This window comes from Manis javanica, chromosome 7, assembly GCF_040802235.1.
Source record: "Manis javanica isolate MJ-LG chromosome 7, MJ_LKY, whole genome shotgun sequence".
Taxonomy (NCBI): domain Eukaryota; kingdom Metazoa; phylum Chordata; class Mammalia; order Pholidota; family Manidae; genus Manis; species Manis javanica.
In genome coordinates this window covers 54,646,135-54,672,485 of record NC_133162.1, presented here as the reverse complement: position 1 = coordinate 54,672,485, position 26,351 = coordinate 54,646,135, and the positions used below count along the sequence as shown (strand labels likewise).

General features: G+C 37.0%; 1 protein-coding gene across 3 annotated transcripts in view; it reads right to left on the bottom strand.

Annotated features, from left to right (window-relative positions):
* Positions 1-25,274, bottom strand: part of RHOBTB1 (Rho related BTB domain containing 1) — a 111,151-nt gene extending 85,877 nt beyond the window's left edge. Inside the window, exons 1-2 of one of the 3 annotated variants that reach the window (XM_073241004.1) lie at positions 25,240-25,274; positions 10,988-11,081 (exon numbers count right to left, since the gene is read on the bottom strand). The gene's annotated coding sequence lies outside the window, so the exon portion shown is untranslated. Of the gene's footprint in view, positions 1-10,987; positions 11,082-13,721; positions 13,967-25,239 lie in introns of those variants that run through there. The other 2 variants (XM_017672495.3, XM_037002976.2) reach the window with 2 other exon arrangements.
* Between the last annotated feature and the right edge of the window lie 1,077 nt (positions 25,275-26,351).

The window sequence follows — 26,351 nt, the reverse complement described above, 5'->3', positions numbered from 1 at the left end:
TAACATGAAATGTAATACTCTTAATACCTAATATACATGGCCAAAATCCAATATATTTCATGTGTATCACTAAGTTCATAATTAGATAGGAGTGCCCTCATCTCTATACTGACCAGCTCCAATTAAATAGATTTAAGACCTTTTTCAGATTAGTTTTAGGTAAATGATATAAATTATACTTGGAGACAATTAAAACTGTATTTCAATTAACAAAATGTAATAATGGGAATTGGGCTTACAACTAATTATATAGCCAGACCAAATAAAGAGATATGCATAGACAGTGAATGACAGCTATGAGACAGCTTGGTAAAATAACTGTCCTTTCTCTTTGCCTTTCCAATTCCCTGATAAGGAAAATACAGTGAATTCTTCCATTCTTTGTGAACAAATGTCTTTGTGTGCATTCATTTAAAAATCAGACTCCAAAATATATGGACAGCTAAATTATCTGACAAGATTTCTTCACATGTCTACAGAGATAAGAGTGCCAGTTATAGAACACCCATTTCTTGGGTGTGAAATTTGGGTTTAGGCTTGTTTAGAGGAAATAGCCAATAAGACCAATGGATAAAGCCAGGGGACTCTCTCTGCTTCTAGTCAGGGCCTATACTGCTAGTAGTATATTCCAAGTAAAGACACAAGTTTAGTTGAAAAGGCATCGGTCAGACCTGAGTTTTAGTCTCATATCTCTTACTGGCTAGGTGAACCTGCATAATTAACTTAATTTCTCTGAGGACAGTATAAAGCCCACTATCATTTCTTGCAAACATTAATTCCCTTTCCTGTGGGATGGGGAAAGGGAATTAATTGTGATGGCATGTATGGGAGTGCCATATTTTGAAAGCAAATATGGATAAGAAATGACTCTCTAGTCTGATGTTCCAGAAATGGAACTTTATTTTCACATGTGTGGCAGAGAATTATAAGACTTTAAAATGCTCTTATTGACAGTATTTACATTAATAAAAAAGTGTCTTTGTAGCAGGATGCCAATATATTTACAATAAGAAATATGTTCCTCATGTAATAAGTTGTATTGTTTGATCACTGTATTTTCTTCCTGTAGATATAGATACAGATACGGATGTAAGTATATGGGAAGAAGAATTATGATTAGTGAACTTGCTACCAAGTGAATCTGAGTTTGTAACCAAGGGAATAAGTTGGAAAGTGTAAATGGCTGATGTTTCAAAGCCATGACAACCTAATGGATTCTTCTTTCTCCAGGGATACATTTGTTATGTAGTCTAGAGACCCAGGTTCTTGCGCCAGCTCTTCTTACCGTATCAGGGCTCTAAAGATGCTGTCCATTTTTGCCTTGAATGTCCTTCTACTGTACCTACTTCTGATTGACAGGAAAGCTTACTTGTAAGATTTTTACTGTGAGAGTTTCTAAGTTATGTGTAGAATAAAAGCTGAAATACTTTTTATTAGTTTGCAAGGAAATGTTGCATCATTATTGTGTAAGTGCTATGCTGACTCTAACTAGAACCAATATTGAATTTCAGCAACTTCTCCAAATGCAGTTCTGAAAAATTATGAGCACTTGATTTCATGTAAGTTCTCTCTTTGGAAAAGAATACAGTGTTTTTATTTAGCATGAACATTATTTTTTAGTGTTTCCATATAAGAATCACTCCTCGAAATGTTTTTTTTTTTGGCAAAAGCTAACAGAATTATGTTAAAAGATGACAATCGATGAAAACAGAAACACGGTAATAATGGATTCTGGGATTACAAGACTGAGAACCTGGGAATAGAGCATAAGTAACATTTCAATAATGGGATGCTCACTTGTGTTTCATGTTCCATGATAGGTGATAGAAAATGAGGAAGTGTAGGGAAGTCTTATCTGGTTCTCTGCCCATTTAGCTCGTTGTTGTTCCAAAAAGAGATGTAAATTCACAGTTCTCCTAAAAGGCTGTGTAAGGACACAGAGTTCTCAGGGGGAAATGATATAGCCAATTTACAAGCTGCAAATGGGTCAAATAAATGTAAATGGGAAAAATAAATGTCATTAAAAAAGTCTTGGACTAGGAAAGGCCCTGGGGTATTAGATATTGGAACTATGGCATGTAAAGAAAGTTACAGCATTTCATTTGGATATTTTGAGTAGTTGGAAGGATTTTTAAAAGGATGGCATGTCTATGTTTCATATACTTAGCTTATACTTTAATGTTTGAAGTATTTCTTTAGATCATATATGTATTTTTTTCTAATTTTATAACAGAAAGTAAGATGGCTAAAATCTCCTATATACAGTCATATATATATTCATTAAATGGAAATACTCCACTGTGCCCACTCAAGGTCAAGTCAAGTATATCTAACTCTAAGTTAGAAAACTGTGCACTGAAGTGCTGATTCCTTTTATAACTGATCTGTTAGCAAGGAGCCTGAGGAGACTATTTCAATAACATTCCTCTGTAGTAATGCTCCTTGTTTTAAAAAATTCATTTTTGAAACTTCTGTGCCCTACTTAGGTACTACACAATAGATCCCATAGCAAATCACACAAATTAAAATTACTTCATAATATGTTGTCTTGTTGTAATGGAGTTTATATTTCAGTATTAACAAAATTTTTAGTAATAAAAATATTTTCATGAGACTCATATTATAGTACTTCCTGTATCTCTAAGTATTTTCCTGGGTTCAAAAATACTCCTTAATTTTGAAAGAAACATTTTGGGATTCTGGAAGAATTAAATGCCCAGTACATACAATGCATTTCAGAATATTGGCTTTGACAACTAACATGCCAATCAGAAACTTTTGCATGTGAAATTAGGGCTGGAATCTTTGCAATGAATTTTTTTAATGTTACTTTAATTGGCTAAATTTAAGAGTCTTGAGATAAATAAATAAAGGAGAATTATGTATTATAAATTATCATGAAAATAAAGCACATTTCTAATTAATTAAAAAATTTGACTTATGACAAAATGACTGAACTTTTTGGTGCTTTGTCCTCTACTAGAATTAGAGCAGTGAAATGATATAAGATGTGTATTAGCTGAATCAGTGCTTAGGGAGAATTTTGAGAACTGAGGACTTTAAGTGCCACACACACTAAGAGAAGCAGTTTTACTTAGAGCTCAATACAGTGCAAGATGGAGAAATAATGCAAATGATAGTTGTAATGGATGTTACCTTTTTAATTAAAACTTAATGTATCACTTATGTATGGTTAGTTATACTTCTCTAAGCAGCCACAACAACCGTGTTGCTGATGTAGAAGTTGATGAAGAAAACAAAAGGAAGAAATGGCAGAGAAACAAAGAAGAAAAAAGGAAGTGGGCAAGGTAGAAGCTCCACAATTGCAAGTTATTTCACAGGCAGATATAAATGATCAGATTCGTTCACTCTTCCACTCTCACCAAATGTAAAGATAAACCTTTTGGTTCTGTATTTTACAGTGAAGATTTTAAACTCTGAAAATCTCAGCACATTTTTTTTGTGTCACTGGACAGGTGCCATGTGGTCATTTTATAGAAGGACCATTTCTCACTCACATGGATGAGAGGGGGGAGAGATGGGGACAATTGATTTAAATACCCTAACTCAGAATTTACTGGATTTAAAAAATCTGACTTAATGTTGCATTAGAAACTGGTGGCTGCTTTACTGCCTTTAAAACATGCATATATAATTGGATACTGTAATGCTTTGAGGGTAAAATAAATACCAGCTCACACTAAAATAAATACTCTGTATGATGGAGTTCACATAGACATAAATTAATCATCTACCAGTTAACCAATATGCACAGGAAAGAAATAGATGACTTATTAAAGGTTGCCTCATGTATAAAATGGGAAAAATAAAATGCTTATGTATTTTACAGTGGTGCTGTGAGGGAAAATATATAAAATTATTGCTAAGCAGTTTATAAACCAGAAAATGCAGTATGAACATTAAATTAATAATATTTGTACTAATTCAGATTCAACACCCTCGGCATTAAATATATCTTTGCCTATTGAAGCATTCACAAAACCAAATGGAAGGCTTTATATTCAATTTTTAATGGTGTCTTCAGAATTCTTCAAAGCATTGCAGAAGTTATTGGTTATATTACAAACTTTTCAGTAACTTACTTCCACTGTTCCTAAGATAAAGTTCTTGGCTGTTTACCTCCCCAGCCCCATTTTTAAAATTCTTTCTCCAAAGGCTTTACATCTTTCACTTGTATAGATAGATATATTAGTTACAAAGGGAACATGAGTTTGAATTTTTTAATCACATGGAAGTTACTACATGTTCTGTGCTTTGGTTTATTTTGAATTAGAGATTGAAATAGGGAAGTACTGTTAAATTTGGTGGAGGACAGGTGCATTGGGTCTCTGAAATATTGCATCAAATTGATCTGTAGGGTAAACCGTCTGTGCTGGGACAGCAGCATGGCCTGAAGCAGCATTGTCTTAAGGCCATCATGCTGTTCAAAATGTTACAGTCTATATAGATAAATCAAGCTTCTGTTTCTCAACTCAAGTCCAGAAATACTGTTCAAGGACACACGGGAGAACTAAGCCACATAGAACATAGTGCCTTTCTTCTTCTACTTCTTTTAAAAATGGAATCTTATTATTTAGAAGACCAACTTGTACAAAATGTGTAATCTACTCAGCACATTTTTAACATTGTCAATGTCCCTTTGACGATCAATGATAAAACACATCAGGCGTTTCTACACTCACTTGCTTTTATAGGGGCCATTAATATAGAAATATCTCCTCATCTTCCACTATGAAATGATAAATGGCTGACTGGAGATGTCTGAAATATTGCCAAATCTCCCTTATGTATCATGTGTCACCAGCAATAATAAACAGTGACTAATCTTTGGTCACGAACTGTATTTATGGCTTTCTTGTCATCAGGAGGTATGTATTTTCTTGAATCAGGTTTAAAGCACTAATATTTATACTGGGAATATGTGTGCTAGAAAAAGTATATGTAGGTCCAAAGGAAAATAATCCTTGCATTTTCTTTCATTTAACTATTTATAGAGTTGGCATTTCCATCTGTATCTATTTCTTTATTTGCATCAGGATTCACTCAGAAGTGTTATGGATTGGGAATTCTAATTTACCCCAGTCAGTTCACCATTTTGGTGATAATAGTCTCCTTATCTAATAGGAAAAGTAATGGGAAAAGGAATATGGCAAAAATGTCAACTTATCCCAGTTAAAGCTTTTCAGTGATCAGAAGGAAGCACAGGGAAACTGTTTCCTCCAGCTCCTAAACCCATGTGGGGGTGGGAGGATGAGTGTGCAAGTCCTGTGGATTCCTGGAAAAGAGTGTCCCAGACAGGAAATAGCAAGTGCAAAGGCCCTGAGGCGGGAACGTGTCTGATGTGCTTGCAGAACTGTTAGTAAGACTGATGGAGTAGAGTGAGTATGGTTGTGGGGGCAGAACGAGATGGTAGTTGTGGCAGGCTAATAGGTGACCTTGAGTGCCATTGTTAGGTTTGAGCTTTAACTATGATTGAAATAGGGAACCTCTAGAGAGTTTTGAGTCAAGAAGCAAAATGGCCTGATTTATGCTTTATTGAAAATAGACTGTAGGAGGCAGCGATGAAAGCAAGGAGATAAATTTAATTAATTTAAATGAAAAGTTCAACTCTATTCTCTGTATATGTTTAATGATTTTTGAGCCGGAAATGAATGAGAGACAGTAGTATAAAATTATATGCAAAAGATTGACATAACACCAGGTTGGACAAAAGAATTCAATAAAGCAATTATTTCATTTCCATAGCAACAAATGGTAAGTTTGAAAACATTTCACACTAAGGTCATGAGCGACTAATGATGAAAAATAATTTAAAGTTTGGGAACTTCAAATGTCTATTGCTAAGGAATAGATAAAAAATTTTCCTCCTTAAAATGGTTTGGGTTATGGGATTAAACAAATGCCTGGTATGATGTTGAGATGGTCTCCTCAGGTACCTTTCAGTATTTTGCTTCTCAAGAGTTGGGGAGACTTGAGCAGTTAAGAGAAAGCAAACCACTAAGAAAAATGAAGAGAGCCATATTTTGGATTAATCATAAATGCTTTTATTTTTAAATTTAAAACATCTGAAAGATGGGAAGATAAAAAAAATAGTTGGGTCTTCTCCAGGGGACAAAGAAAATGGAAAAATAAACACTGGTAAAGGTAAATTTAGCCTTACAGGCAACCTTCCTGGTAGTCAGAATTATGAGGTTATGAAAGAGAGCTCTCCCCATCTCTCCTGGGCCATTTAGGCTTAGAAAAAATTGGACCTGAAAAAGTGTCAAAATTCACAGTTAGGGCACCCACTCAGAGCACCATTTCCATCTCTGAAGTAGGTTACTACATTCACCGAGGGAAATTTCTATTGAATTATAATTAGGTGGCTAATTAAAAAGTGGATTATCAACAAAATTAAAATGTGCCACAAAGATGTGCACATCATTCATTCTTTAATTTAGGAAATCCACCTTTTCCTTAAAAAAAAATTCTCACTGGGAAATTCCATGTGTAAGGCATTTTGTTTTTTTCTTCTTAAATCAATTTTATTGAAGTGAGTCTAAGATTTTTTTTTTTTTGCACAGTGGATGTAATTTGAGCTTCTGTTAATAAAAACTACCAACACATCATAGTTATTATTCTTTACAATGAGAACCAATGGCCATGGTAGTGACCCTAGGGCAATGCAAAGTATTCAGCCTAATGTATCCAAACTCTGCATTTTATGTCTTCTTTGCAAAGATGAATAAATCAAGATAAACTATAAACTGCAAAATATCTAATAATGAAAATAATGGCTGCTACAATTTATTCACTGCTAATATATGTCCAATGCTGTATGTTTTTTTAAATTCAACAGCCCTCTGAAGTAATTTTATGCCTATTAAACAGATAAGGGAACTGAGCTCAGGGAAGTTAGGCAAATTATTTGAGGTAACATAGCTTGGAGGTTATAAAGCTGAAATTCAAACTCAGGTCTCTTTGGCCTCAAAAATCTTACATTAAGCAAAAGTTTGCCCTCCTTAAAATGTTTTAATATTAAGCTAAAACTGTTGCATTCAGTTAGTTTTAAAAGTGTTAATATTCATGTACCACATAGTCAAGATCTTATATAACCAGAAGATCGTATTTCCTAGCTATTTGTCCAACCATCAGTTTGAGCAAGTTAGTAATTATTGGAGACTCCTGAGCCATTACTAACAAGTTAAAAAGTAATAGTCAGCAGGTACTATGTTAGTTTTAATTTATGTTTTCTCATTCTAATTTCTAAGAAAGTACAATTAAATGATAGCCCATGAACTTTGGTACAATCCTGTCTATGAGCCTGCTAGACTAGTCAAGTATTAAATGGGTCGGTCCATTCCTGAAGGCTCCTAAAAATTAGGCACCCTATCTAGATGACTTAGTAGATGGGCATGACTATGCTGGGATGGGCTTACTAAATTGCTTATAGTACTCAATCCTCATGCCATGGAATTCCTTCTCAAATAAATAGTGTAATTATACTAACATTTTTTGTGGGCCTATGCTCAATACATACATTATTTCACTTTACTCCAGGATATCTCAGTCTTGGTACTATTGGCCTTTTGGGTCAGGTGACTCTTTGTTTTGAGGACCTGTCCTGTGCATTTTAGGACGATGAGCAGCATCCTTTGCTGCTGCTTTCAGGTGTGAATAGCACATTTACTCCCTCTAGTTGTGATAGCCAAAACTATCCCTAAAAAAATAAATATTACCAAATATCTTCTAGTGGTAAAAATCACCCCTAGTTTTACTTCAACACCTCTAGGAGGTTGATAACTATTAGAATAATAATATTAATTGATGAGGGAACTGTGGCTCCAAGACGTTCAAGCAAAATGCCTAAGATCTCACAGTAAATAACAGAGCTGGGATGCACAAAGATTGTCTCCCTCTTAAATGCCGTCACTCTGTGGTTTAAACTCTCAAGTGATGATCGGCCCTCCTTTCAGCCTCTTCACTCCTGTATCTCAGCATGGGGCTGGAGCAGTGGGAAGGAAGAAGGGGGCACATGATAGTGCATAGAACTTTTATTGTACCATGGTCTTTCATTTGGTGTATTAATTCCATTTTAACTGGAGTTCTGGAAACTAATGAAAAAAAATTATAAGTCTTAGATGGTCTATTTTCAGGGTTTTTGAATCTGTCTGATTTAATCTAACCAATTAGCATGCGATTATGGAGGAGTATTACATTGAGAATCAATATTACACTAAACACTAATATTTTATTCAGTATTAAAAATTTATACAAGTGATAATACAAGTGCTTTATTCCTATTTTCTCTAAATGAGAAGAAATGCTTCCTTAGGGCAATTCCAGCTACAAAGAAAATTATATCTTTTTAGGAAGCTATTGGTGTTAATGCTTTATATAGATCATTGCTTAAATGAATCAGTAAGATTTAATTGAATGAAATTTGTTTATTTTATTATAAAGTCTATGAGTTTTTCAGTGTATCAAAATAGTTTTCCATTCATCCTTATGTCTTATGTTAGGATGACAACGAAAGTACACTATTGTCCAATACTGCTAAAAAGGACAAAGTAACTGTCATACTCTGATTTTAGAATATCCTTCCTTGTCTCTCCTGCACTCTCCCCGATTCCCCCAACACACACACTTTCTTTTCTTTTCTTTCTTTCTCCATTTGGATACTTTATCTTTTTTTTGATTCAACTATAATCTTAAACCAAAATTTGAGCCTGTTGTATCCAGACTCTACATTTTATATCTTTTTTGCAGAGGAACCAATACACCTAGATAAAGTATGAACTAGATAACCATCTAATAACTACCTAGAGAGAGTTTGGTTGGGTGTGATTTCAAATCTGCTTTCCAAATTTTGCAGTGCCTTTACTAGTGTCTGACCTTGCCCATGCTCTTTGATTGTAGACCCTGTGCCCACTGCCTGGATCCTGTAGCTTTTCCTGGCCCCTCCTTCCATCTGGTCTGTCCCTCAGTGTCTACTCTCCCAACTTCAGTAGCTTCATCAAGCTTCCAAGCTAGGGTAGCATTGAAGATTACCATAGTTTGGATCTAATGAAGGCATTTATAGTTTTTAATCAGTTAAGTACTTTAATTTCCAATTTCTCAAATATTTGAAAACTGTGAGAAAACTATACCTGTTAAAATATCCCAAACTTTGTGAATAATATACTCGTTCTTCAGTATTAGAGTTAGAAAAGTTTTGTTCCATATTATAGTGATCTCCTAATTGGCTTGGCAAGATCGATCAGTTAATATGCATATGTCTTGAAAAAGCTGCTCTTTGGGAAAAGGTTGCTTGTAATTCTAAAGGCATATTAGAAGCTAAAAACTGCCTTGCAAAATCAAAGCAAGAAAAGTCATTGAATAAATTAAGCTAACTGAAAAATTAGAAATTGGAAGTATGTTCAGCATAGTAATCACCATTACAAATAGGAAAACTTAACTAAAAAAAATAACATTTAATCGGTTGACTTTTCTAAAGTATTGATTGAATTTCACTAATAAGCATTTTATGCATATGGCTATTTTGAAAGTTCCTTTAGAAATGAAAGACTAATGCCTTAATGAGACTATTATTACTTGAACATATTTGAATCTGGCTTATGAAAAAATAGGATGAGAATTTAAAATGTGTGCATAAAATGCAAACGGGTTTAATTGACTGAAAACCCATAAGACAGAACTTCTTCACATAAGCAATTACTTTGGGGACTAATAGTGTAAATAGGATCCTGATTCATTAGCATAAATACCCATATGAGAGAAGGATCAGCAAATTTTATTCTTTAAGTTATTTATGCACACATGGTAATATCTCATTAATTTAGGGCTTCAATAAATTTAAAGTCTTGGTAATTTCATGAGCTGGGCTTACATTTACCTTTGTTTTGCAAATCCTTTATTTATAGGTAGATAAGACATGGTCTTTTAGACATTTATTTTCAATCTTATGTACACTTTTTAGACACAGAATAAACTATTTTCAATGGACCTCAGGCACTTTACAAGCGCCTGCATACATCCAATCTATATGCTAATAACACAGTGTTCATGTGATTTATTATAACAGGTCTCCTTAAGGATTTCTATTTTGTAAGGTTTTGTTAAAGTTACTGTATGTAGTTTAAAGTAATAAAAGCCACATTTGTTTAAAAGTTATCTATAATTCAGTCTTCCCACAAATTGAGATATGCTAACTTCCTTAATTTGTTAGAATAAATGAAATTTTACAATATTCATAGCTATACATATATAGAGAAATTTTCTTTTGAATATGTATTAGGACATATAAAGAAAAATAAAATATGATGAAGAGTGAAAATAACAAATGATTTTGTGGGCGTAAAGGAGAGTGAACTGTTTCAAATAATTTTAAGTTCTTCAGGCACAATATCCTGGTGAAAGAACTCAGTATGTGGCCTTTTCTTCAAAAGCTGATATCACTCACTGGGGAAGACTCAGTTCTAGTCATTTGCAAAGTGATAATAAGTTTTTCCAATTAAAGACAGTCAGTGCCCAGGCCAAAAGGGGCAGATGCTCCAAACTAGGGCATCTGGTATGGAAAGAAGTGCCACTGCACAGCAATCTGGCATTTCTAAATCTTCCTTGAATGTGGCCATGACTTTTCCGAGTCCACATGTCAGTTTTATGCTACTAACTAAAGAATTTAAAAAGTGTCCATAAAGTGGGTAGAAGAGTTATGTTATTTTGATTACCAAAACTCGTATGTAGGTCAAAATGACTTAAATTCTAAACCAGATAAAGCATATTAAACTAGAATTTATTAAAACCACAAATGAACTGAAAAATGCAAATATTCCCCTTGTTTAGAAAATATTCTGAAGACAAATCTGGATATTAATCATAAGTCATGTCATCTTCACACAAGAAACATTTCCATTTCTTTTGAAAATAGTGTAAGAAAATTAGGAGGGGAAAGTCAATTCTGTTACCCAAATTAGTAGTTACTTACCATTTGAAGGGGGAAAATAAGCTTCAGTTCCATTTTCATAGCTTAATAATGCTTGAAAGAGGCCTCTCTCATGTGTTTCTTGATTGTATAAAACCTGGGAAGGAGATATAGGCATAGGATATCTCATTGTCAAGAAGAAAACTGCTCAATTGATCCTAGCTTCTTATGTCAGTGATTATTTTTCATCTAATAAGAGCTATCCCAGCCAACCGTATGCCACTTACAATCAACCAGCTGCTCATAAAACTTTGACCAAGAAGGGTTGAAATGACTACTGCCACTAGAGAAAGACCCACTCAGTATTTGTCTGAATGAACTCTAAGTCCTTAACTTCACCAGGGCTCAATTCCCACATCTCTCAGGTGGATACCAGCTATTCAGTGGACTGTTCTGATGACTCTTTGTTTTGGGGATGATGTATAGTAAGACCTTTAGTTAACAGTAAAAGTATTTATTTATGCCCTTAAGAATCTTCATCTTAAGGATTTGAGGTGACTTCCGTAAAGAAAAATAATAAGAATAAAAATATGAAAGAGAAAAAAGTATATAGGCTACCTATACTGGTCAACAGTTGAGATGATTGACATTACAATATGGATTTTAATTTCTTGGTAATTAAGTAAAAGGAAAACATAGTTTTTCTATAATTCATATACTAGAAAGGAGAAAATACACCACTTCCCAAAAGAAACCAAGTATTTTATCTTCCTGATATGGAATTCACAGAAAAATTTTTCATATAGAACATGATATAGGGACATTGAGATAAAATGACTGTTCTACCCAACGGGAGTATGGCTGACTCCCTACAATGAAAACTGAAAGGCAGACAGTATTCTTGCTTGGAGGTAGTTATTGTTGCTATAGAAATTGTATTACTCCTAGAGACAAACCTGAAGCTTGAGTTAGGGAAATCCTAAATATAAACCCACTAACTCCCCCAGCTCTCCTCCCTTGCTGTGCCTGCCTAACAAACACACAAGGAGCTCCTTTCCTTAAGTCGTGTCCTCTGCAGAGCTTCTGAAGGAGTAGCTGATTGCTGGTGACTCTAGGCCAGTCACTGCTCATGAGTATGTAGGGAGCAGAGCAGCAAAGATGAAGTGTGAACCCAGGTGTGGTGTAGCCCTGAGAGCCACACAGCCCATTCCATGGGACAGTCACAAAAGGGAAAGGAAGAGAGGGAAAAGATACAACCGAATGATAATATAAATGAAACAAATCACAGCCAAGGCCTCTTCCTTGAAATCCACTTTTTTCTTGGCTTTCTTGAAACTTCACTTCCAGTTTTATAGGAAACTTCTCCCAATTTTTCTCTTCTGGCTCTTCTACCTCCCCTTAAAAATGTGGGCCTTGTTCAAGATTCTCTATTTTTGTCAATTACATTGACATCCACAGTTAAATTAATATATTTTTTTCACACCTTCCAGGCTAAATCCTGGTTTCTTTTCTCTCCACAATTTGTTTTGCTTTCCACACCTAAAGTCATAGGCATTGTCACTCTCCCTGGCTTCTTCATTCTCCCCCTCCATCCTGGTACCTCGCCACAACACACACATCTAACTGATGATGGCCACTTTGCACACAAAAAGCTCTACTTCCTTTTTACATGTCCAAGGCCATTGTCATAGCAGAAGCTCCTCAAGCAGCCACCATCTCCCATCTGGGCAGATTGCCTCCTATCTTATATACTCCCTGCTTCCAGTGTCCATCATTGCCCAGTTTTCTTAATGATCCCGGTTTTCTTCCTAAACTTCATGCTTCTCCACTTGCTTGAATACTTCGAATCACTTTCCAGTCCCTATGGGATCAAGTCTAAAACTTCTCAGCAGAGCTTTCCAAGATCTGAGATCAAGACATTTACCACTTTTCACATAACCTCTCTAGTCATATTAAACCATTTCCCCTCACTGTCCTCCTTCCACTCAAAAGCTGTTTTTCTTGCCACCATGACTTTGGTTACTAGCTTTCTGCTGTCTGAAATGCTCATCTTTTAACACCCAGTTCAAATACCACCTCTTTAAGGGATGTTCCAGAAATCTTAGGTGAGAATTCATCATTCCTCTGCAAACCCAAGAATCCTTAGCTACACCCATATTACAGAAATCACATTTATAGAACTCTGGCTTTATTTTCAATACCTCTAAGTACAGAAGTGCCAAGAGCTCTCAGACAGCTTATGATGTAGCTAGGGTAACCCTGCTTTATTCACATTTCTAACTTGTATGGGGGTAATATTCAATGCTTGACTGTGGAAGTGTTCTGTAAATTACAGGTGATCAGATGATTTCTGAAAGTCAAATAACACTGTGACAGGCTCTGAACATAAAAGGTTAAGGACACCATTACAGAAAATATTTTCTAAATAAGTGACAATAGCAGGACTGACCCAATTTGGAATACAACACAAATGAAAGAAGAGGGGATGAGAAACAAAGCCAAGTACAGGTGAACATGTTATTTTTATCTATTAAAAATTTTAACATAGATTTGTTTGATGACTTTATAAAAATTAAGTGTTTATATCTGAAAAATAATGTTGCATTTGTTTTAATGGATCAGATCATAAAATAGTCATTGTGCATTTGAGATTTCCACATGATCTATCTATCCATCTGTCTTATGGCAGAACTCCCATGAGGGATGAAAACGTCTTCTTGGTGCCTATCCTAGTGCCTGGGACATACACGATAGTTTAATATTTGTTGAATGAATACACAATTGCTCATCTACTTACCTCTCTTCAGCTGCTCTTCAATCTTTCTTCCCTTTTATGGTCAAACTACTACAAATAATTACTGATGCTCTTCTTTCTTTTCTTACCTCCCATTGGCAGCTCGCCTACTTCAGTCTGACCTCTGCCTTATCACATTGCTCACTGTGCAGAGCTATTAAATTCCAGTCTGCTCCCTCTGGTTGTGCTCAAACTTCTGTGTTGTGGCAGGTGTAGGGAGGGAAATTAAAGATCCATCTCACCTCACAGAAGTCGCTGAGAATGTGCTCTGTGATGCCTCAGCCTACTTCCTCCACACAGTGATGTCAGCAAGTGGGTGAGGCGAGTCAACACTGCTTCATGAACATTTGGTTTATTTACCCTGGTCACAAGGGTGACTACTGGGTGGAGGAACAGGCAGTGCTGTGCTCATAAAATTCCCTGGTGTCAGGCTCACATTTTCTTTCCAGTTCAGAGCTCAGAACCTCAAGACCATTTTATGCTCAGAAGTCAGTTCCACTCTCCTTCTAGTGGTCACCAGCATTTTAATATGGCTTTTCTCTCTATCATGCCTGATTCTCAAGTATCTTCTTAAAATAAGCAAAATGAAACCATGTGAAATATTCTCAAATAGGCATGACTGCAGACAGCACCAGTCACAACTCTTTTTCCCTTAATGTCACTTGGTGATTTCTCCTTAATTCAAAATATTCCTCTCCTGATCAGTATTTCCACTCTTGCTAAATAAAATAAACAGTTCTTGGTCTTCCACATTTAAGCCAGCTGACCACTCCCACCTTCCTGAAAAGAAATCCTTGTTCCCTTGACCCCCATGACCTGGCAATTTCTTGGGTTTCCTTTTATTTCTCTTGATATTCTCCCTTTCTTTTGCAAGTTCATCCTTCATTACTTGGCTATGTGTATATCAATTCCTTAAGAGTTTGGCCTTTCTTCCCCCTTCCTTTCTACCTCCCCCACTGGATAAGCTTTCTCTAGGCAATTATATCTATCTTCAGACCATATATCAATCATATCCAGACTTACAAATGTGAAGATGAGTCACAGGTTTACATCCAAACCTCAGATGTCTCTAACAAGCTCCTCACCCATAATTCAATGTCTTCTTCATCTGTCCTGTGATGTCTTCAAGACAACCGAAGCTCAGCTTGTCCAACACTGAACTTAGCATCTGTCATTACAAACTTGTTCCTGTTCTGGTGTTCCAACACTCCTTGTGGTCTCCACATAAATATTGCAGAAGATGGTCTGCCACTTTACCTCCTATATGCTCTTGAATCCATTCACTGTTTAGAAACCACGAACATCTCATCCTTCCTCCCCTCTGCCAAACTATTATTATCTCACTGCTGAAAAAGTTCAACTGATCTACATAACTTTCTCCTCTTGCCAACCCATACTCCACATTGTAGCCAGAAATATTTTTTGAAATATCATATTGATGATGTAACTAACTACATTCCTCCATCTACTCTGGAAAAGAACCCAACCTTCTCATTGCTCCTAGGATAAGGCATAATTTTTGATCATGGCTAAAAAGCCATTCATGGTGGTGATCCCTGATTACATCTCCATACTCAAGCTGTTTGCTCATGCTGTCTGTATTCTAGCCCTTGGGCCTTCCTTCAGTCTCTCACGTTGCCTCTGCCCTCTTCTGCTTTCCATGCATTGTTGCTTTCCCAAACCTCACACCTTCTGCCTATCCTTCTTTCTTAGCTGGCTCCTATACATCACTTGGAACTCATTTTCCACAGGCTGATATCTCTCCTTTGTAGCATTCAGGACAGTTTCAATTTCATACCTATTTGTGTCATTCTTTTACTGTATGTCTTCCCCATAAGCCTGTAGGCCAAAGAGGACAGGAATACCTGACATAATTCATTGCATCTGAACAGTGACACACAATGGGTACTCACTGAAGTTGATTTTATTGAAAGCATGAGTGTATGAAATGAATATGAAAGTAAATGCAGATGGAAGTTCACTGAGAAAGATGTACCCATTGCCTAGTGTTTATAAATTCTAAAGATAAGCACAGTATTGAGATGAGTAACAAAAGCATTAAGAACTTTTGATGGATTTAAGAAATTAACGTAGGAGGGTTTTCTTTCTTACCTAGATTCAGTAGTGGGTGGATGGGAATGATAGGGATTTTTAAGTGAAAAACTTCACCTGGGCTGAAGCAACTGGTTTTAGCATGTAAGGAATGCACTAAGATATGAAAGTAGTACTTTTCAACCCTGTTCTTGCCATTTTTGCCACTGCATATGTTGAACAAGAGCCATTGCAAGGAGAGGAAGGGAGGCTTGAGGACAGAGACAAGCGAGGGTGGAGGGGTGGACAAAGGAGAGAGAGATTTCAAAAATGTTTAAGTCTCTGAATTGTGGATATTCTACTGAGTATGCCTTTTTATATCCTTGTTTCTAAAATCCATGTCATTACATGCAATACAATTGTCTCTGCTTCCATATGGCAACAATATTCTAGCGACTGTATCAGGATATCAATAAATAGGCAAAATGAAAATTGCATAAGTTGTTTTCCCTCAGTTACTTTCCAAATACAGATCTCCCCCCACCTCAAATAATGAAACACAAATTTTGTAAATTAGAATAGTATCAGTTATGAATGCTGTTTTGCAGTTATGAGAGTAAAAACATTCCATATTGAAATAAGAAATGCCATCTGATTTCGATTTAAGACAAAGGGGGAGAAACACATTCCATTTAAGAATGACAAATAAAGCTGTCAGTGTGATCCATTTATAGCCCTGCAGAGAATGCCACAAATCCACATAATGTTCTGAAGAGCTAGTTATTGTATTTGCTTTCTAAAAGAGAGAAGGCGTAGAAGTCCCCAGTGGATTGCTATCCAAGGAAACTAAGGTTAGGGGGAATAAACTTCCTTAGTCAAAATCTGAGGTGCATACCCCTTACAAGGAAGAATGAGAGCTTCAGGCATTTTATTTAAAAAGTATTCCACAGAGGAAAGGGTAGAATGTTGCTGGGACTAATGGGGCAGAAGGAAATGGAAAAAGCCCTTTGTCTTCCTTGTCTGCCCACTCCCCTCATCCCCCGAATCCTGGGAGGGTCTTGACCTAACGAGGTCTCTTTCTGCAAGGCCTGCTAACAAAAATTATGAAAAGCCATAAAATCTTAATTATGAACATCCAAAGTGCTAGTTATTTTTGAACATTTTATTATGGGTTATTTCAGGCTCAGGTACAAGGGCACTTGCCACAAACATGTATTGGAAATATAATCTCCATTCCTTATTATGATATTTAAGTATTCCTTTTTTTAAGAAGCAGTTTGCTATTAAATACATATGTTCATATATAAGAATATATAAAATATGACCTTCTGCAAGGCATAACTGATTATATTTTTCTCCTTCACATTGGCTAGTAAAAAAAAAGAACAAAATTTGTTACTATCTTCTAGTAAGAGTGTTGAATTTCATGGCATAAATTTTGAGTATAAATTTCTTTCCTGGCCCCATCTTACATTCTTAGCCTTATTTTTTTCCTTTGACTCATTTTTTCCTTACCTATTCGAAATATATTTTATATTGCTCTACAGTATGTATTTTATTAGCCTTTTTCTATAAGCCTTAAATCCTTTCCAGCATATAAATAAAATATACAATATTTATAGGTAGTCTTTTTCCCCCCTTTGGAGAGTTGCAAAATTTTCCCAAGGCAACATGTAATTTATCATCATATGAACATCTAAGGCTAAGATGATAGCTAAATAATTAAATTTTTGGTGATATTTAGTTTAATATTTCAGTTAGATTTTCTTAATGTTTATATGCGTACTTTTGTAACTGGGATTCCTAGCCTGAGATCCACAGACTCTCTCAAATTACATGCAAAATTTTGTACATGTAAAATTTTTCAGGAGGAGTTTCATGACTTTAATCCAATTCTGGAAGGTAAATTTGATCCAAAATATTAAAAATTACTGCTTTGCAGTGGAATAACCCCAGAAGATCCAAAAGACATTGGTCTTTTGACATTCAACTAATTGACAGAATATTTATTGACCACCTACTATGTGTCTGGCACTGTAATAGATACTCAATATCCATGATAGCAGTTAACAGCAGTAAATATGTAGACTTGACTTCAACCTCAGGATGCCTGTAGCCCAGTGGGGATGAGGGTAGACAATAAAAAACAAATGTGAAATAAGTGGGGGGGGTTATGTACTACAGTAAAAGAAAGTAAGGAAATAGAAAATGAATCAACATGGTGGTCAGGGAAGACCTTTTTGAGGGGGTGTCATCTTAGCTGGGCCAAGCAATATCTGAGGGAAGAATATTCCAGAGAGAGTGACCAGCTAATGCAAAGACCTGAAAGGGATGTTATAATCCATAGCTTTTCTAGAAAATATGAATGGTAGATAGCCAAATTCACTTTTCAAATTCATTTTTGATATTTCAGTCTAGAAATATAAGACTATGATCTTCTGCATGAAAGATTTCTTTTTTTCATTTTTTTAAAAGTTAGATTTCCTAATGTGAAGGAAAGTATCCTTAGAGAATACAGTACATTTTATTCTACATTAAATTCATTCAATAAATATTTGAGTCTACCATCTTTAAGGCACTGTGGTAGACACCCTCAAGGTACTCAGCACAGATCAAATAAAATATAACTGCCATACATGCGGCTGTAATGTACCTGAAGCCAATCCTGTATTGTTTCATATCATAGGTTTTGAACCAAGTAAATTCTAGGGCCCAGATACTCTAATGTACACATGAATCAAAAGCTTCTTAGAAGGACAGCAATCACCCTGTAAAAGTTGGAGATAGATGAGCAGTAGAAAAAGGAACACATAATGAAAATTGGGATTGCAAATCCTTGAAATAAAAATACTACACAATATGGCTTGGAAAATGCTCCAAACATCCTTGGCTGTGTAAGTTTTAAGTTAAGATGTGACTAAAGATCATAAATATCATCACATTATTAGATGTTACCCTGAATTAAATTCTTTATGAATCTATTAAAGAAATAATATACAGAATTCTTTGTGATACTGTGAACCAGGAACCATGTGCGAACTCTATGCTGATGCCTTTGGAGGTAAGGGCTGTTACTCTATAGATAGGGAGAAACTGAGTTTTAGAGAAAAAACTGACGAATCTAGTCAGAGGAGCCATCAGGGACTGGAACCTAGGCGTCTGACTCTGAGCCCCCATGATACCATCTCCAATGTTATCAGTCAGTTCCTTGAAGGGAGGTTGCTTTGTGAATTATCTCTGATAAACTCATCTGCCTTGCTGTTTAAAAGTCTTTGGGGAACAACATTCTGAATGATTAGTCTGAGCTTATGATATTCAAATTAATATAAATATTAGTCAAAACAAAACAAGTAAGATGGCAGATCTGCTATTAAGAATAACATAATAAAGTTTACTTAACTTTGGATCAGAATAAATTATTTGGATTGTCCATAATATTTCCTCTCTTAGGAGACATAATGAAGAGTTGAATTTATTTTAAAATCCTCAGATGAAAGTCCAAACATTATTTTAGTAACTTTTTCTACCCTCACTGTTTTATGATAATAAAATTTCTATTTGGAAAGGGGAGATTTTAAAGCTTTAGCCAAATGTAGATCAAACAGGTATTTTCTCTCCTTTCACTTGCAAAAACCATTCTTTCAGGCTGCTGGGAAACTGATTTCCCCTATATAATAACAAGGGCAGCTGTAGCAGTGATAGTATGTCAGAGTACTAGGGACCATTGATTGAATATTTAGTTCTGCAGTACCACCCACCATGCCAAGAACTGTACAATTTAATTTCATTTTCACAACGACCCATTAGTAGTCTCTATTATTTTTCCCAATTCTCAGCTCAGGAGATGGGGGCTCACAGAAATTGTACACATATCAAATGCCTCCCAGTTTGTAAGTGGAGGAACTTATCCAGGTCAGTTAACCCTGGAGCCCAGGCTCCCCATAATTGCCACCATACCATTTCCCTTTGTTCGATCAGGTTCTCTCCTCTAACTGACACATCAATAAGGATGCTCTATCTCCCAACATGGGCAGTCCAAACCCTTTAGAATTTAAGAATATCCACAATCTGGATTTAAAAAAAAATCTGTCTGAACTAATTTCTTGTTACTCCACACTGAGTACCCTCAAAGCCTGAGGCAATCTGCCTTCTCTCAATGCTTTGGAAATACCCTAAATGTGCAATACAGCTACATTCTATTGCTCTTAGATGCCTAGTTCAAATTTCACTCTTCCAAGCTACATTCCAGACCTCCCCAGCCCAGAGTGAGTAGGTTGAAGAGCCAGCCTGAGCTGTCAACCACTGCAGATGACCCTGATGTCCCCAAGAGCTTCAGCAGCCTGTAATCCACAGAATAGTATGAGAGTTCTCTTGGAAAGTGCTATTGGGCATTTTTCTCAGGAGCTTTCCAGCTCTTTTACCAATTTCTCAAAGCCTAATAGCCAGTCAGCAACTACCCCCTGCCCTAAACCCTCCAGTTCTGGAAACTAATGACATTAAATGCAAATGTTCCTTGAGCAAGGTTGCTAGATTTAGCAAATAAAAATATATGGGACATGCTTATAGTAAAACATGATTTGTTATATATTTGAAATTCAAATTTATCCAGGCATCCTGTACTTAATCTGCAACCCTGTCCTTGAAAATTTTGTGGATATTAATCTTATCTCTTTGCTATACTGAATATAATCATCTGGAGGGCAAGGGGCTTCGTTATTTCTCCACAGAACTTAACACACAACTTTTATTGTTAACTGTTGATTTATTTTTGTGGTCCAACAGAAACATTTTGGAACATTCTTCATCTGGGGGCAATATCAAACCCTGTAGCTACTAAATGACTATACATATATGGCTTTTGTTACAAGGAAACAGATGCCCATCAAACCAGTTTTGATTATCTGTGCTATTTGCTAGATTCAAATATATCACACTCCTCTCCAAGTATCTTTGTTTAAGAAAATACACTTAGAAGGAGTATGGGAAAAGTAAAAACATACTAAAATTACTATTGGACCTCAAAGTGAGATCTTTAGATCATTTGATTGAAAAATCACCAAAGGTGCTTGTTAAAAATGCAGTTGTCTGGGTCCAATCTTAGACCTATTAATTCAGAACTGTGCAGAAAGGCTCTAAGCAATCTGGGTTTTTAGAAAGCCTTCCAGATGATTTTTATGCCCTCAGAAATTTAAGCACTGCTGTTTTTTATGGGTGTAATACTCTATCAAGGACTACTCTCTAAGTTAGAGAATAAAAGTTATTTTAATCCTTAAAAAACAAGCCATTATCATTTGGAATTCAAAATACCAGTCATCTTTTAAATGTATCTTGAATCTATCATAGTAATGTTAAATGCTCAGTACTGTAGATTTTCCATTTGGAACTCCCAAGCATTTAAACAGAATTGGTAAACTAATGATAGGTATTAAAAGGCTGCCTGATGAATCATTAAAATAGTAAATGAGTCACTGAAGTCTGTAGAGGCCAAATCATGAAATTTGAAAAAAGATTATCTGAAGTAGGATGTTCTGTGTAAACTAATGCTGCGTTTTGGGATTGGTCTGGGAAACCCAAGGCTCTTGGGAATTTTTGAAAAAAAGAAAAAAAATCATTATTTGCCTGAAGTTCCCTACCTCTGTTGATTGGATAGTCCCTGATATTTTTGACCTGTTGGTGAAAAGAGCACTGTTCTGGAAACAAGGAGGCATAGGTCTGTCATTTAGGTTCCATGTTTTTCTGAGCTTCAGTCTCCACATCAATAAAACATAGGTTTGGACCATTAATTTGTCTCTAAAGTATCTTTGAAACCTATATTTCTGTTATTGTTCTGAGGTTCAGTTATGTCTGCTGTACATTACAGGGGTTAGACCATGTATACTGTGTCCTTCTCTCCTGTGTGTCCCAGGGGAGCCCTGTCTCTGGTACTCTACTTGGATTCCATTCAAAATTCAAGCTCAGTCCCTACTATAACATCAGTGATGCTTCATTTGGTTTATCCCAAAGATGGGACAATAAACTGGCCATTAGAACATGCCCCTTGTAAGAGATATTTATTCATTCAACATATACTTATTGATCACCAATTATATACTATGTGTAACTGGGCTAGGCTCTGGGAATACAATAATAAAAAAAGTCAGAAAAAAAGAGCTCTGGCCTCATGCAACTTTTAAATAATCTGATGGGGGAATGATGGTAGAGAAGATAAAAACAACAACCATATGTAAACTGACATATAAACGAAATAACTATAGTTTGTAATCAGTGTTAAGAGGGAGCACTAGGGCTGAGAAAGAGAGGCACAGAAGGGTGTTCAGAAAAAGCCTGTTGGTGGAAGTAATATTTGTGTGACCTAAAAGAAGAAGAAAAGATAAACAAGGGATGGGGTTGGAGGGAAGACAGGTCAAGGAGGAGCATATTCTGGAATCCTATGGGAAGAGCAGTTTGTGTGCTTGGCAACCAAAATCCTGGAACAGTCCCTTCCATCTCTGAGAGAGAATTTAATCCAAAACTAGAGGAAGGAAATCAGAGGCCCCAGGGATTTAAGAGACTTATATGAGGTCAAATGGCCAGTTAGTTAATGGTAGAACTCTTCTGTGCTCCAGTCCAGAATGCGAACTCTTCTTAGGGATCATAGTGCAGCAGGAGGTACCAGAGTGCCTTCGTTCAAATCCTGGCTCTTTGGCTGATCAACTGCTCATCCTTGGGCACCAGAGCTTCTTTGAGACTCAGTTTCTTCTGTGTGAAGCACAGATGGCATCTACTGTGTCAGATTGTTACAGGGATTTGATGAGATAATATGGACAATGCCTGGTGTATCATAGCTGCCCAATAAATACAAGCTCTTTTGGTTTTTCACCTTACACTTTCACCTGTACCAAGCTGTTGCAAAATAAGTAGGGTATTGGCTAAGTTACTTGGATAAAGGAAGAGTGGTGGCAGAGGGGAAGTTCTGGAATACTGGGCTAGGGCCTATTTAGCAGCTGTCCATCTGGTTACTAAGTGGAATAAGTAAAAAGAAAACACTGAAGGTGTCAAGGAAAAACTTGATTAATTCCTAAATTCATAGTTTTGTTCACAGCTTAATCTGCTAGTGATGAATCTAGAATTGTTTTCCTAAAACAAAAAAGACCAGCCATAGCAATACTTACACTTAAAATTAGCATATAGGGAACAGGTTTTACTCTAGAAGGCCAGCAAACAGAAGAATGACCTACTTTGTTATTAAATACATGCAAAGATAAAACTGCGATGTTAACATGTCATTCACTCCACTGCAAACAATCTAATTTAATTATGTTCAGGATATTAAATAATTGCTGGTATTAAGGATGCCTAAAAACCAACCCCTTGATATTGGAAGAATGAATAATTTATCCAAGTAACTATGAAGATTTTGTTCATTGTCTATGAGCAAAACCACAGATTGAACTTTAGCCTTAAAATACCAGAGGTGTATTTCATGAATTAAAGTGACAGCTTAAGGCCATCCCACAAAACCTGTTGCCTTCCCTGTAGACTTACCAAAACATAAGGGAATATTTATAGTTCAGGCACACTTGAAACAGGGCTAAATATTTCTTCGTTTCAGAAGTTCACAAGGTCCCTTTTCCCCCAACCATAAGGTAAATGCCATTCCATATATAGCTTTTTAAAATGCTGCTTACTTTATGATTCTCTGCCAATGGTGCCTTATGGGAGAAATTTTTTTCAAAGTTTCATAGGATGTGAATTGAGCTCATTATTTTACTTCAAACTCATTGCTTAATTGACAGGAAACATGCATTCTAAATCATCTTGTATGCATGACAGAAGCAGCTACATAAATTTAACAATGGGTGGATTATTACTATTTAGCATATTTATGGAATTTTATATTTGGGAAGCATTTTACAAATCTTTTATTAGTTAATCCTTACACTTCTGAGTGAGTCTGACAGGTGGTAAACAATGCTTTCGGTTTTAAATTGCCAATACATGAAAACTTTAATGGGGAAAAATCCCCCACAGCATTCCTCCTTGCTCCCAAACTTGCCAACCTTTTTCTCTCACCAGAGACCAAGAATTTAGTCCAGGGAAGCTAGACTGAACCCACCTGAAACACAAATAATAAAGATGGAACATACTGGGTTCTGTACCAGGGCAGGTGGCCAACACCAGGGGAATACCTCACAAGACACCAAGGAGATGTGACAGAATTCCCAACAAAGACACATCCCAGTAATATAGCACATATAAAAAAGCACATAAGGAAGCAATTTTTCTAAAGCTATGTACAGTAAACTTAGTTTTAATACTAATGACACCACACCCACTGGATTCACTATCCTTGACATCAGTTCTCTTAAAATTCATGCATATATATATTAAAAAATGAGACCTCATTCAACTAAGGGAATTTGTATTTTCTTTCTTTTTTTTTAAACTCACAAGTTTAAAAAACTAGGCTCCCTTGAACACCCACTTCAAACTTACAAAGATCCTCCAATCTGCTCCTGCAGACCCCAGATGTTGGAGATGGGGTAAAGGAAGCCTCGAAGTATCAGTCCCATTCTTGACCCAAACCTTTTTACAGCTTGGGGCTGTCAGAGCTAACAAACTAAGAAAAGCCAATCACGAATCACCTGAGGGCAGGACACCAGGAGCGGCAGATGCCATGCCTACTTTCTGAAGACCCCAGTGTGGATACGTCCTGCCCAGTCTCTAATCTCTACTGATTGTGACTGTCCCACTAATCCCTCAGGCCCCTGCCTCCGCCTGCGTTGTGTGTGTGTCTGTGTTTTGGGGAACATTAAGATAGGAGGGTGCAGAAAACACCCAAAGTATTTTGGAAGCAAACACTCTCTGGAGCCCTGTGCTTTTCTCAGTGCAGCTAGGCGGCTGTCAGGAGGTCAGTGTAAGGTAATCGGGTCACCCCACCCCCCACCCCCGCCTCCCATTTAGGGTACAAAGGGATGCTCAGATGCTCAAGCCCTCTCTTCCTCTGAGTTTGCGGACATTGGGGTGTGCAGAGCTCCCCCATAATCCCGCCCACTCTGGCGCGTTCCCCCTCCGCTGGCGCTGTCCCGCCCCGACTTAATCAGGGGACGCTGGAGGCACCGGCGGCGGCTCGGGTCTTGCCAGGTGGCCCCGGCTAGAGCGCACACTGTAATGCCAAGCGCGTGAGCGGCCAGCCCTGACCTCTCCCACCTCGGGGGGCCCCCCACGCCTCCGCAGCCGCCCCCGCCCGGCCACCTCCCACCTAGCTCTGACTCTGGCTGCCGCCTCTCTGCGGGGCGGGGACTGCAGGTCCCTCCTCGCCATCGCGGCCTGCTCGCAGTCATCGGGCGGGGTCCCTGGAGCGCCTCCCGTCCCCAGAGCTATCACCCCACTTGCGCTGGCTTCCCTCGGAGGCCCCCCAGACTTTTTTGGCCCAAGTGACAGTGGCACCGCCCTTCCCTGCGCCCGACTGGAGGGACCGCGCCCCAGCATCGCTGTCCCCACTACCCACCTCTGGGACTCGCGTGGGGTGCCAGGAGGGGATGACTCCTACAAATCAAGGCCAGTTCTGCGGAAAGTTTCCGGCCCTGTCCAGGGTCAGCCTTTTCTTGTAGGGATGTTCTCTATCCAAGAGAAGGAAAGTGAAGCGATTCTATCTGCAGGTTCTGCTGACATCACAAACCGCACATCACTCTGTCATCTTGTATAGTTTACACACTTTCCAACACTACTGCGCCATATATACTTTAGCCTCTCAAAGCCCCAGAGTGACAGTTCAGTAAAAGAGTTAAAGGAACTTAATTTTTAAATAAAAAGTACATTTCATGTTAGCTGTGCCCAAAACTCTAAGGGTGGTCTATGAAGGACAGAGACCTGCCAGTGACCAGGATTATCCAGGCAGGATACTAACTAGCTCCTTCATACCTCGAGCTTTTGGTCTCTTTACTCTTCTCTTTTATTCCCTGGCAATATGAAGGAGAGGTGAAAATGACTTGTAAAAAAAACAAATTGAAGAGCTCTTAACAGCTGGTGTAAAAGTTTATGAAGAGGCAGTCTGCAATAATTGAAAATAAGATCCAAAAATTATCTGTAGACCTCACTCTTCAGTGTTACCATTTTTCTTGAGTTTAAATACTGGAGGGCAAGTGATAGCCAAGTTTTTTAGTAGAAATAATACTTTCCTAGGAATTATTAAGTAGATTAAACATATAAAATGGTTATTATGTCAGATCAGGGTAAAAATATTTACAGAAAATAAGTTAACCAGCTGATAGGAGACACGAGAACTCTTTGGAGTAGTAAAATTGGTTTTGTATTAGAGTTTAAATAATATAAAAAGATAAGCTAGAAAACATTATAGAATTTTTATAGCCCTATCTGCCATCTAATGAAAATGTTTCCTTTTCAACATCCCTATTTCCTTCAACCGTTTCTACTAAGATATAATTTCAAGATTGCTCAAAGCTTTGGACATTCATTCAAAGCTTCTTCATTCATTCTTTAAAATATTTAATGAGGGCTCAAAAAGCGTCTGGCAAGTGATGTTGGTGCAGGTGCACTAGAGAGAGAGATATAAGCCCTACCTGCCAGGAGCTCCCATTCTAACCAGGGAGGGACAGCTGC